Consider the following 12867-nt stretch of genomic DNA (forward strand, 5'->3'; position numbering starts at 1 on the left):
CCATACTCCTTTTGCCTTTCCTAATGCATCATTCTGACACTAATTGTGCTTCTACTGATGTCCTGCCTGGAATCAGCTAACTCAGCACACGCCAGCAGCTATGTCTGGAACTTTCTAGGTTGTATGCATGAATACATTCATTCAAACACTTGGGACCCTTGGTAAAGTTATTAAAAATCAATACATCCCCATTCTCATTATACCGATAAAGAATATTGGTGTAAATGTCTTAAATTTTGAAAATATGGACCAGGATGTTACCAGGTCTCAGAGAAAGAGCTGGGATAGTCCGGGATGGGTGGGTTGGGAGTGGGGGGGGGGGGGGGGGGGGGGGTGTGTGCGGGGGAGAGGGGGGTGTGGAAGGGCAGGGGGTGGCGTGCCAGTTGCCTTCCAACCACCTTTGGCATTTTACCAACAGCAGGGCAGGTGGAGGATGCCCTTCCCTCCCAGAGGCCAATTGAGACTCTTAAGCAGCCACTGAAGGGCTTTTCTGCTGTGGCTGGCATTTTACCAGTGGCAAATGGGCCTTCCGCCATGTGGAAAGCTGCCAGGTTTACTCTTCCAGGCTCACAATAGGGGACGCCTCCTAATCAGGTACTATGTAGCCACAAATGGACCCCTGCTGGCAGCAAGGGCCACACCCTTGGAAGGACCCCTCCTGTCCCCAACAACTAACCCCTGCCCCACCTTGCTCCCTTTCAATGCTCTGGCACTGTCTTGATTTGGGATGGGCAGAGGCTCTGCCCTGGAGAAGCCACCTGGAAACTCCAAGAAAGCCTAGAACCCTAATTTATAGGTCTTAGCTTAATTTATGCTTTTCGTTGTACTGCAGGCCAGCTATGGGGCAGTGTCCAAGATGGGTTGGAGATTTTCAGCCATTATAAATTTGTAGACATACAATCAGAGCTCTGTGCAGGCATGTAACCATGCATGTGTAGAGCCCTCTCCTGGCTGATATGGCTGCCAAGACCCAGGAACACACACCCAACAGTATCACTCTGGTCTGTAAGAAGCAGATTACAATCTGCCTCTCAGCCTCAGATGGCAGCTTAAATCTCTGTGCATATGTTCCACAGACATTGCTACTTTTTTTTCATTTCCTTTTGTCGAAATACATCAGTCACATCATGAGATAACTATTCAGTCATATTCTTCAAAGGATTCATTTTTTAAAATTACAATTGAATATGAAGATGTATTACTACAGAAAAAAAAGAATTTTACTGTGTATTCAAAATAGAATTATTAGCTTACGGCTGTGCATACACACCAGATATAAAGTAACGTTTGAAACAATAGGGCCTATTTTGTTAGACTCCACCTGGCAGGAGTGGGGCACTAGTGCCCAAAATTGTGGCACAGACCTGCATGATGTGCTGGGATGATCACTTGCCAGCTGAGTGGAAGTTCCTCCTGATCATGAAGGCTACTAGCACATGATGTTCACATGGTTGATCACATGATCACAGCCTTCTCTATTTACAAAACTTAGAATTCTTTCTTGCTGGATAGTGGTATCCATGGGCATACTCTGGTTGGTTTTTGTGAGGAACGCAACAATGACCTGTTTGACATATTCAGAGGACACAAAATTTGCTTGCATAATGCCCACATCAAAGTACCAGCCTGTACCAGAGCTATTCAGCGACAGATAACTGAGGAGCACTTCAATTGACTTATTCCCCTCCCCCTTACTGCAGTGAGAACTCTGAACACAATTTCTTACCAGTCCAGTGATTACCAACCACTGACCAACAAGGTCAATAGCTACTGTAGAATCACCCTGTAGACACAGGAGCTGAATTCCCTTGGAGCTGCTTTTGCTACACCATCACTTAATGTTACTTGAAATGAGGCAGAATCCCTGTTTACCAGCTTAAATAAGTCAGTGAATTGCCCATCATTGAAAATGCATGAGTAGCTGGCCAGTGTGATTCGAATGAGCCCACCATCAACAGTTCCAGTCTCTTGCTGATGATATCAGGCAGATGGCCCGGTCATTCTTGCCCACCATCTGTCCAATGCCTGCCAAAACTTAAAATTGGCTCCTACAGCCCATAATTAAGAATTTTGACCCAAGGGCAGAATAATTCAAAAACATTAACATTTTAAATTAAATAGTAGCCTACAATGTTTCTATAATCAATGTCAAATTAAAGGTTTATGTAATAAACATACGTGATTTCCAAAGATTTCCATCACTTGGGTTTTCTTCATATCATGCCTGGGTTTACTGTAGACTAATTGTGAGAGATTGAATGCTACAATTAGTCAAGAAATCCATTATGTTGCATCATGTGGCTACCAGTATGCTAAATACAGATTAAATTGACCTTGGTCTTTCTCCATCTAATAATTTATATCTTACTGTAAAATCAATATAAAGCAAAATTAGAAAAACACATGAGGAATCACAAACTTATCAGTTTTTTTAGTTCACTTTCACTAAAAGCCTGACGCTTTTTTTAAAAAATCATATGCTTGGATTAGAAAGCATTGATTTATTTATAATGGTTTATTTTTCACCTGATGCTAAAAGGTTCACATTTAATTTAATGGGTGATCCAATAAATGTCAACAAACTTTTGACTGTATCTAATGGGATAGAACCTTGATTTCTGAGTCAGTTTGTCAACTATATTTAAACTAAAGAACAGAGAAATCAAAAGGTATTGTAGTTGATTAAAAACTATATTAGAGTATTTCAAAAGAACTGCATTTCTACTTGGTATGTGCAATAAACAAAATACAGAGGGGGAAGTGGTTTTCAGAAAATTAAGTCACTAAGAAATGATTTAATCACCATACCAGCTTGTGAACTATATGTCTTCCGTTTGTACTCTATTTCTGGTAGAATGTGCCATGTACAGACACTGTTATGTTTGATACATAAGTTATCAAAGATAATCAATAAAGGATGTATTTCCAAAATAGACACATCTATTTATAGATCTTATAGATTAAAATAAAATGTATGATCTGAAGACCCTGAACATTAATATATTTTTGAAAGGAGCCTGAACAAACAGGATCCTTAAGAATCATACATTCATACGCACATGTTTCTGTTTCAAATTAGAAGACAGCAAAAACCTTAATGCTTAGAATGACTACAAAAAACAAGCACTCTAAGTGTTGTGTGTAGGCAGGACATGAATGAATATTAGAAACAAATATAAAGGAGTATTCAACCAATGATTATCTGACATATTTAAAGTGAGGATTTTTCAGGTCAAATAGCCCCTGATCTCAGTCATACCATAAGGAGAGCACAAGTAGAAAAAAGGCATTTCCACATGGAATAGACGACAGTCAGAGAATGAGTCACAAGTCAGTCACTCTGAAGCTTCTCAGTAACTGGTCAGAAAGTTTGCTGCCCTCCTCGGGTTTGGATATGACAGGCCTAGCAATGGTGCAAAAATAAAAACAAAAATAATAGAGAACAAAATGTCCCTTGATATTCAATGGCATTACTGTCACTGAATTCCCCACTGTCAACATCCATTAACCAGGAACTGAACTGGACTAGCCATATAACTTCTGTGGCTACAAGAGCAGGTCAGAGGCTAGGAATCCTATGGTGAGTAACTCACCTCCTGACTCCCCAAAGCCTGTCCACCATCTGCAAGGCACAAGTCAGGAGTGTGTTGGAATACTATCCACTTGCCTGGATGAGCGCAGCTCCCACAACACTCAAGAAGCTTGATACTGTCCAGGACAAAGGAGCCCACTTGATTGACACCACAACCACAAACATTCACACTCTCCACTGCCGACGCACAGTCGCAACAGTGTGTACCATCTACAAAATGTACAGCAAGAACTCACAAAGGCTCCTTAGACAGCACCTTCAAAACCCATGACCGCTACCATCTAGAAGGACAAAGGTAGCAGACACATGGGAACATGACCACCTGAATGTCCCCCTCCAAGCCACTCACCACCCTGACTTGGAAACATATCGCCATTCCTTCACTATTGGTGGGTCAAATTCCTGGAACTCCTTCCCTAACCTACACCTCAGGGACTGCAGCGGGTCAAGAAGGCAGCTCACCACCACCTTCTCAAGGGCAATTAGGGATGGGTAATAAATGCTGGCACCTAGCCAGTGATGCCCACATCCCATGAATGAATTGAAAAAATAAACAATATTTTATGAATGAATATGGGAAGCATAAGGCCGAACAATATGGGAAAGATAGTTATATTAAAGACATGTGACTTTAATGTAGCAATTTCTAAAAGAAAAATCAGAGCACCATGACTTGGGTTTAAGCAAAAGATGTTCTGAGAATGATAGAAGATAAAAGTCATTATTCAAGTCACCAAAGGATGCTTATGTCAGGTTCACAGCCATTCTGTATGACAGCCTTGAGTTGATGTGGGCGATGGAAATATTTTAATCATATGGTGCAAGGGACCGTTTCACTGTGGTTAGAAGTAGTGAATGGAAAAAAGAAACTAAAGTAAATGGTTCTCAGAATGGGCTATGCTGCTCAGGAATTCCACTTTTAAGTTTAACATTGAAGGAAAAGCTTTATGCAATACCAGATGCATTGTCACACAATCCTTAAAAAACACTTATTCACAAGACAAATGAAGATCGGATGCCAGAATATAGCTGTTGTAATAAGATCAGAACAAACCAGTGAATTAGGTTTCTGAGTAGAAAGTTATGTGATCCATCAAGTGTATGGCTCAGCTGGAGAAAATGTACATTTTCAGAGTTTTGTTTGATTTCAAGACTCCTCCTTGGAATCTTGAGCTACAGGTAAAAACCCAAGAGTGTTTATTGTCTGATCATAAGTCAAGGATGAAGTTGAGGGGTCACCACAATAACCTTTGGGGACTATCCATCTTTGGACACTATGGCATCCAACAGTGACAGCTGGAGGGGGAAAGTACCATCATCAAATCTACACGTAAGAATGATCATCATGGGAACTATGGATAAAACACATGTATTGTTTGCTTTGCTTATAGACTTCATTTCAACATAGAAGAGATGAATATTGTTAGAATAGATATATTGGATATTTATATGTTAGGATGTGTAAAAAGAAAATGAGGATTCTAGAAGACGTATATAATAAGAATTTTGTTTAGGGATACATGTTACAGTTTAATCTTTTGTTCACATTACAAATGCTGCTTTGCTATGTTTCAAGCTGAACTTGCTGAAATTTGGCAAAAAGTCATTATTGCATTTTGGGATTTTGACATTCTTTTCAATACAGATTGGGTTATAGTTAAATGTTGTGTTTTAGAACAAATTTATAGAGTCTCCTTTTTAACGAAGTCACAAACTATGGACATTGAACATGTGTGTTAAAGCCAGATGAGGCAGTTTGTAGAATGCTGACATCGCTGTCCTCAGGCCTGCTGCACTGTTCCAGTGAAGCTCAGTGGAAGCAAAAGGAACAGGGCAGGTGATTTATTATTTTATTCCATTTTCACAGCCAGAAGTGAGACTAAGGGAAGAATGGGGGCTGTACATTGACTTGCTGTCTATAAGTTACTTAATGCTTTGTGCCTGGCCATGTCTTACAAGGTGTTACAGTCCACCTTCCTGATTGGAGAAATGTAAATGAGGGAAAAAATACAACATTCAGTTCAGATTACTAGAGGGTCCTATTTTATACCCCTAATGCAAGTTACCATATAATTAGATATGAAACAGTACAGGCACAGTTCAGAACACAAATGGTCAAGGCTGCTTCCTGTTGTGCCAGTGCATCCAAGAGAATATCTAAGGGAGTCCTGAAACCTGTAATAGTGATAAAGAATGAAATCATCCTAAACAATTAAATTGGGGATATTTTTATATTAATAGTAATGTTGCCAAGCGTACTTCTTCTGTTGACAATATAATAATTGTGAAAATAATTTAATTTAATATGCTATATATAATTATACTTAGTGAGACATAACTGGATCAATAGGCTAACCTGCTTTGTGCATATCATTAAACTGAAGTTCCTTGTTTGATGTATCATTTGTCCTGCAGGATAACAATAGACTATCTAAAGTTTCAAGAGATTCAGTTGGATTTATTCACAAATTATACAATGACATGAGAACATTTGATAATGTATTGTCAGTAATGTCCCTTAAGGATATTTTATGGTTTATTGAATCTCCATTTTAACATCTTCAGTAATAGGCCACAAATTGCCATAGTTCAGTTTTTACTGAGGATGGCAGTGCAGGGTTTATTTTCAAAGAGCATTTTATTTTGGACATGATCCCAGGATACCATTTGAGTTGGTTCACATTCAAGAAATTCATGAATATTGTTCAGATTGTGTGACAGTGTATTATTAGTGGAGCGCACAAAAGAATATATTTGATTAGCATAGAATTAAAGGAAAGCTTTGAAGCAGCAAGAAAAAATGTTTCCTCATAAAAGATTATAAAATTTGTAAGGAACTCATTCATAAAATGATACCAGTTATTTATCTACATAAACTGTATCAATGAGGAGGAAGTTCCTACCATTTTTGCAGAATAGAAAGGAAACAGTTATTTATTGGAATTTTCAGATGGAGGAAATAATGTCTGAATTCCTTTTTGTTTTTATAAAATAGACTTATAAAGAAAGAGAGTAAAATTGCAGACAGCTGAGTTGGATGTAGTGTAATGCAATAAAGGACTATAGAGAATTAAATATTAACTTCCACAGACATCAAATGTATGGAACGTAGACAGGGCCAACATAATAATGTTCTCTTTCATTTTTGGGTTACAACTCCTTCCAGCCCATTTTTGGCATGTAGAAAAGTATTATCAGACCCTAACTAGCCACCTACTTCGGGAAAAAAATGCATAGTATTGTCACCAGCTATATACAGCACTGCGAAAGGAGGTCACAGGCCTTTCACCAAATCAGTCATAAAATATCAAAATTACTGGTATGCATTTTTTTATACACTTGCTTAGTTAGTGGTCTGTCACAAGAGAAAGATAATCAACAGAAATGTTACAGTTAAAACTGGTACCTGCTCAGACTGACCAGAGTTATCACACTGGTTCCAAGGAGCTCTCTGGCCAGAGGAAATTAACTCCTGTGTATGTAAGCACAGAAGGAACTTTTTAAACTTCTCTTCATATTGCTGCAGTTGTAATGCAGTGGATATGAAACTGAGTTGGTGTGAGAGGGCTGCCGAGAAGCAATCTCATGCCTATTGTCTTTGTTTACTTCAAGTATTTCTGCATCCAAACCACACAATTCATTTTGCAACAATGTAATGCTGGAAAGAAAATACAAAACCTGAGTTAGCACTTGACCTTCATCTACTTGTCATGTATAAACAAGCTGATGAATCACAGACAATGAGGGTGGACAATGTTAAAAGCATTTTGAATAAATTCTACAAACTGAAAATGGACTTGAGGTTTAGAAAGCTAAGTAATTTCTCGAAAAAAATGGAAGGAATGTTCTTTGTAATATGAGGATAAAGCACAAGTGTCTACAATCGAAGACAGTCGCCTGACATTCATTTTATTACCACAAGAATAAACCTTGGAGGTTTGGAAAACTAAAAGATAGTCCAAAAAGGTATTTCCTTTGTACTTGCAGCTTTTCTGTCTTGTATTTATGACTATCACATCAACTTCTGCTTGCACACACATCTGACCAGTCCCCGACAACAGAAAATCACTTATACTAGCAGGTGCCTAGAAACCCGATTGGCAGACAATTTTGTCAGATTCTGCTTATAAAATAAAAGCAAAAAACTGCGGATGCTGGAAATCCAAAACAAAAATAAAAATACCTGGAAAAACTCAGCTGGTCTGGCAGCATCTGTGGAGAGGAACACAGTTAACGTTTTGAGTCCATATGACTCTTCAGCAGAACTTAGTTCTGCTTATAAAATGGTAGCTAAAATATTTTTTTCTATGTGTCAAACATTTAATTCCATTAAATACATCAAAGGCAGTAAATATTAATGTGGTATTAATGTCTTCTGCAGCTGGAGAAAGGTTAGACCAAAGGCCCAAGTATGTGAATCAAGTCAGTTAAATCTTGGTCTTGCAAGGTAGAGGTGGTCTATCATTATCACAGCCTAAAGATCACTATTATATTTTTCCACAGCTTATTGCCTGTGAACCATGGGTACTTGGGTTGAATTTAATATCATTTAACACTTAATGGTATTAAGACCTCAATGAAATGCCATCAATTCAGCTTGCTACTTGTCAATCAGAAATTATAACTTTTAAGCAGCCAGATTTCAGTATTACACTGAGTGTTATCAAGTGGCAAATCTCATCAGGAATGTTTGGCTCTAACTCCTGAAATTCTGGCAACCAACGGACAATCAAAGTAGAATAGTAAAAATAAGTATAATGTGGAAGCTCATTGCAAGGTTTATTATAATTCCATTTATGAGCCACATTAAGTTTAATTTGATTTTCACTGCAATTTGAATTGTCAAAAAGATTTGATTATAAATTGTCAATCCCACAGAAGTCCCAATTATTTAGGCATGTTTGCATACGTATAACTTTTAAAAATGTTGTTCAAATTGTTAATGCAAGTGAGAGCTGATAACAATGCAGTGAAGGCAAACAGGCAAGTGGGACCTTGATGAAAATTGGGAGCAATGAGATTGATGGTTGAGAAATTATCAGAGGAAGGACTGAGAAGGCGGGTGAATTAGAATGTGTGAATTCAATGTCTAATCAAACACAGAAAAAGAAATAAAGTAATGAAAAGAAAGTTTGGATTAAGAAAGAGAGAAAAAAGAGAAAGGAAAAGTAAGAAAGGAATTAAACCATTTAAACCAACATTTTTAAAATCTCTTAAATCAATTCAACAGCATGAAGCAATGAGACTCCACACTTATAAACTCTCTTTTTGGACAAAGACATTGATAAAATGTGCTTATACTGTTAATTACTAAACCCTCCACAGCAAGTTGTTTCATGAGGAATTAATGTGCAAATATAGCAACTTCATACAAATCATGGGGAGGTTAAACGCAAGTTTGGATTTCATGAATCTAATGGCAGATCAGTGCAAATCAGCCAGCATCTTGTGACAATTCACAAAATAGGACTCTAGTTCTATTGGGCCATCATTAAGAGGGTGGCCAAGAACATTCATATTGTGCCGCTAGAGGTGAAAAGATGCAACAGTGTTGTCTTAAACTATTTGCTGTGGCAAAATATTCCATGCCCTAACAACTTTTGATATCAAGAAATTTATCTTAACCTCTCCCTTAAATACTTATGAAGAGCTATCCAATTGATATTGGTAACTATTTTAAATTCATAGCTCCTCATCGATGACTTCCCAATCTTATCAAAACAATTCAGAATTTTTAAATCTTCTATTAAATCTCCTGTTAGCCTTTATTGCTGTAGTAGAAAAAGGTCTCCAATAACTTGATTTCCTTCATAACTGTTGTTTCCCAGCCCTTGTATAATGCTGATGAATTTATCCTGACCATTTTCTATGACTTAATGCCATTTCTATAGTGGGCAACAAAACCATACACAATATTTTATCTATAGCCTAACCACTGCCTTGTACAAAATTATATTTTTGTTGCCCTTGTACAACTATGCTCTACAGCTTTATCTACCTGCATTTCCAGAGTTACCATTATGCATCTGAGTTTATGAGTATGTGCCAGTGTGATCTTGGATCATTCATATCCTTCAACTTTGAGTGTATACACTCATTACTTGCTTTGGCCCCAGAATGTTATTATTTATTATTCTTTCGTGGGATGTGGGTGTTGCTGGTAATGCACATTTATTGTCAATCCCTAACAGCCCTTGAACTGGGTGGCTTGTTGCTAGAGCTATTACAGAGGGCAGTTAACAGTCAACCACATACTCCTGTGGTCTAGAGTCACATGTAGGCCAGACAGGATGGCAGATTTTCCTCCCTAAAGGGCATAGCGAACCAGATGGGTTTTTAGAGTTTCATGATCACCATTTTTGAGACTAGCTTTATAATTTCAGATTTATTAATTGAATTCAAATTTCAGTAGCTGCCATGGTGGGATTTGAATCCCTGCCTCCAGAGCATTAGCCTGAGTCTCTGCAGTGCTAGTTAGGCGACATTACCACTACTCCACCATTTCTCCTATTACTTTAAATTTCTCTGTTAATTTGAATCTGCCACTTCTCTGCTCATTCTGCTAGCCTCTCTTTTAGCATTAAAAATTGGTGGCCATGGATGCAGCAATATTCACCGAATCACGGAATTGTTACGGTGCAGAAGGAGGCCATTCGGCCCATCGTGTCTGCAACAGTTGCAACATTGCAAGCCACAGACTATACCCCGCTTAGGCCAGTAGCTCCAGCATTACTGCAACTTAATTACAAGGTTGGCTTGGTCTGTTTCCATGTGATGCAGTATCACTGCACTAAACCGATTAGATGAAGGGCTGAGTCACCCAGAAATCAACACTGACTGGTGCCTCGTCTGTTCCAGGTGGAAGAGTTAGTCATGGAATTCTCTCCATGACATCACTTGAACACTGTCCCCATCTGAAAATTCGAAATATCCATTTAATGAAGCACCGCTGGCGGGCCTGTTATTTATTGGGAAAATGTGTTAGTTAAACAATTGTTCAGTTCTGACACTTATGTCAGAGGTTGCATTTATGTATTACAGATATGTCACCCATTAAAACGTTAAAACACATCACCATGTTGCCAAATAGATTGATGATTTAATTGTGGATATGCCTCGCTACATAAATAGTAAATTTTATATATATTTCAATTTGAGGTAGAAGTGCTGTAGCGAATGAAGTCGAGTTGATGACGAAATTCCACCATCAATGCAATATTCATTAAATATTGCATATCTTACCAGTTCTTTTTATTACTAGAGTTGTACCAATATAAAATAAACAGCAATGGGTAACTTTGCAGGCCACGCTTTGTTTCGGCGTAGCACATACATAGAAATCGTATGTTACTTGTACTGCCCTGATCACGCATTGGTAAGAAACTGCGCAGGCACACATATGTTAACCCTTCCAATCCCTTCAAGGCCAGTGAAGTGCTTTCATGGCTATTAGACCCATCTCTTCTTCCAAACTGTGGAAGATAGCGGTATTTGAAGTCTGACATCTGGTGCTGCCAAATAAAGAAACGTTTGCAATAAATCATCGTGCAGCAGCCAAATGAAACGAGCGTCCCGAGAGCCTTTCCTTATAGAGCACAGAAAAAAACCTGAACGATCAAAGGCTGTGTATCTGAGCCATAAACTCACTGTCCTGGTTACACCCGGGTCGGTTTGATCGGAGAGCACAGTGAAAATCAGTGCTCTAAACCCTGTCAGACCTGATAATGTTAACCTCCACAGACTGAACTCACAAACGATTGGAAAACCTCTCAGTTTGCCTTAGCTTAGGCATTTGGACATTGTAGCGAATGAAACTGCGAGGCTAAGGAAATGCAAAGCGAATATAACACCTTGCTGCCGACTCAATTTATCACTCAAGGGGAAATGACAAATATTACATGTCTTACCGAGTACATTAACCCAAAATATAATTTACTGTTCAATACGTACATCACGGTTATAAGGAGCCCTACACCCAGTTTTATAAGAAATTAACTCGTGGCTTATTAAATCCATCTGTCCTTTCCATTCACTGATGGGAGTGGGAACGGTCATGGAATTCAGCACATTGCAGGACACTACTACAGCAGCTCGTGAAGAGAACAGACATCAAAGTAAATGAAAGGGAACGCTCATCTCTTTAAGGTACGGCTGGCCTTTTACAGTGCTAAAATTTACATTCTGCAAAAAAAATGAAGATTACATAACGCCATGTGAGCAACTTATAGGTACGCCTCCATTTATATAAGACTACACTGTGACGAAAAGAGAAGGCGCCATGTAAACCAACCTGCCTTCTCCCCAATTATTGCGCCAACACAATCAGCACTGTCTCTTTCTTCAGGGCTCTGTTTATTCTACCCGTTTACATTGCACAAGGTCCATAAGCAGCGTTACAACTTGTTAGAGAAGTACATTTGCTTTCTGGATGAATATATGGAATGTTGCCACACATGATGATATTAAGCAAAAGGCAATATAATAATAGAACAAAGTGTAATACAAACAGTTTAGGAGTTTATCGTAACGCCGACACGTGCGTTTTACTGTGGGGAATTGAGGTGTCACGGTGATTTGGGAAGTTCGGTGATGAGAAAGCGACTCTTTCTCATCGTTTCCCTTCCTCCAGCAATTCGTGAATTTCGCCCTGTTGCAGCGAGTTACTGTCACTGATCATTACAAGTACAGATGATAACTTTTAAATATTGTGACAAAGATTGGTGCCTCTCTCCTGAGCCCGGCAGAAAGGTGTCTTTCTGCATAAACACCATTGCGCTCCAGTTTTATTCAGACATAGCCTGATTTGATTTCATTTCTGCTTGAAAGCCTCTTGGAGCTAATACCATTAAGTAATTGTTAGTTTTACTTTCAGAATAATGTGGGAATAAAACTTCAAAGGCCTGATTGAAACTGGATTGTTCATGTATCTTGCTGCACACGCTTACTTTTATCCATTTAATGTTCAGATTTTCAATCACATTCAGTGTATTTGTCCATCTAAATTCTACCTTTGATTTGCCACGATTCACTGCACATACACCTTTTGTATTTAAGAACGGGAGCGCCACTTATGCCCCTCCCCAAAAAAATCTCATATCTTCAGTAAGATATATTTTAATATAGCTTGATCATAATTCATCACGTAACTTCGGTAATTTAAATAAAATGGGAGTGGGGCAGAAGTATCTCCTGGGATTTGTAGGTCAATATCTTTGGGCGATGTTATCATCTCAATGTAACAGCGAGTGGGTGTTAAGTATGGAATAGTGGAGTCA

The sequence above is a fragment of the Cetorhinus maximus genome, chromosome 3 (assembly GCF_964194155.1).
Source record: "Cetorhinus maximus chromosome 3, sCetMax3.hap1.1, whole genome shotgun sequence".
In the NCBI taxonomy this organism is placed as follows: Eukaryota; Metazoa; Chordata; class Chondrichthyes; order Lamniformes; family Cetorhinidae; genus Cetorhinus; species Cetorhinus maximus.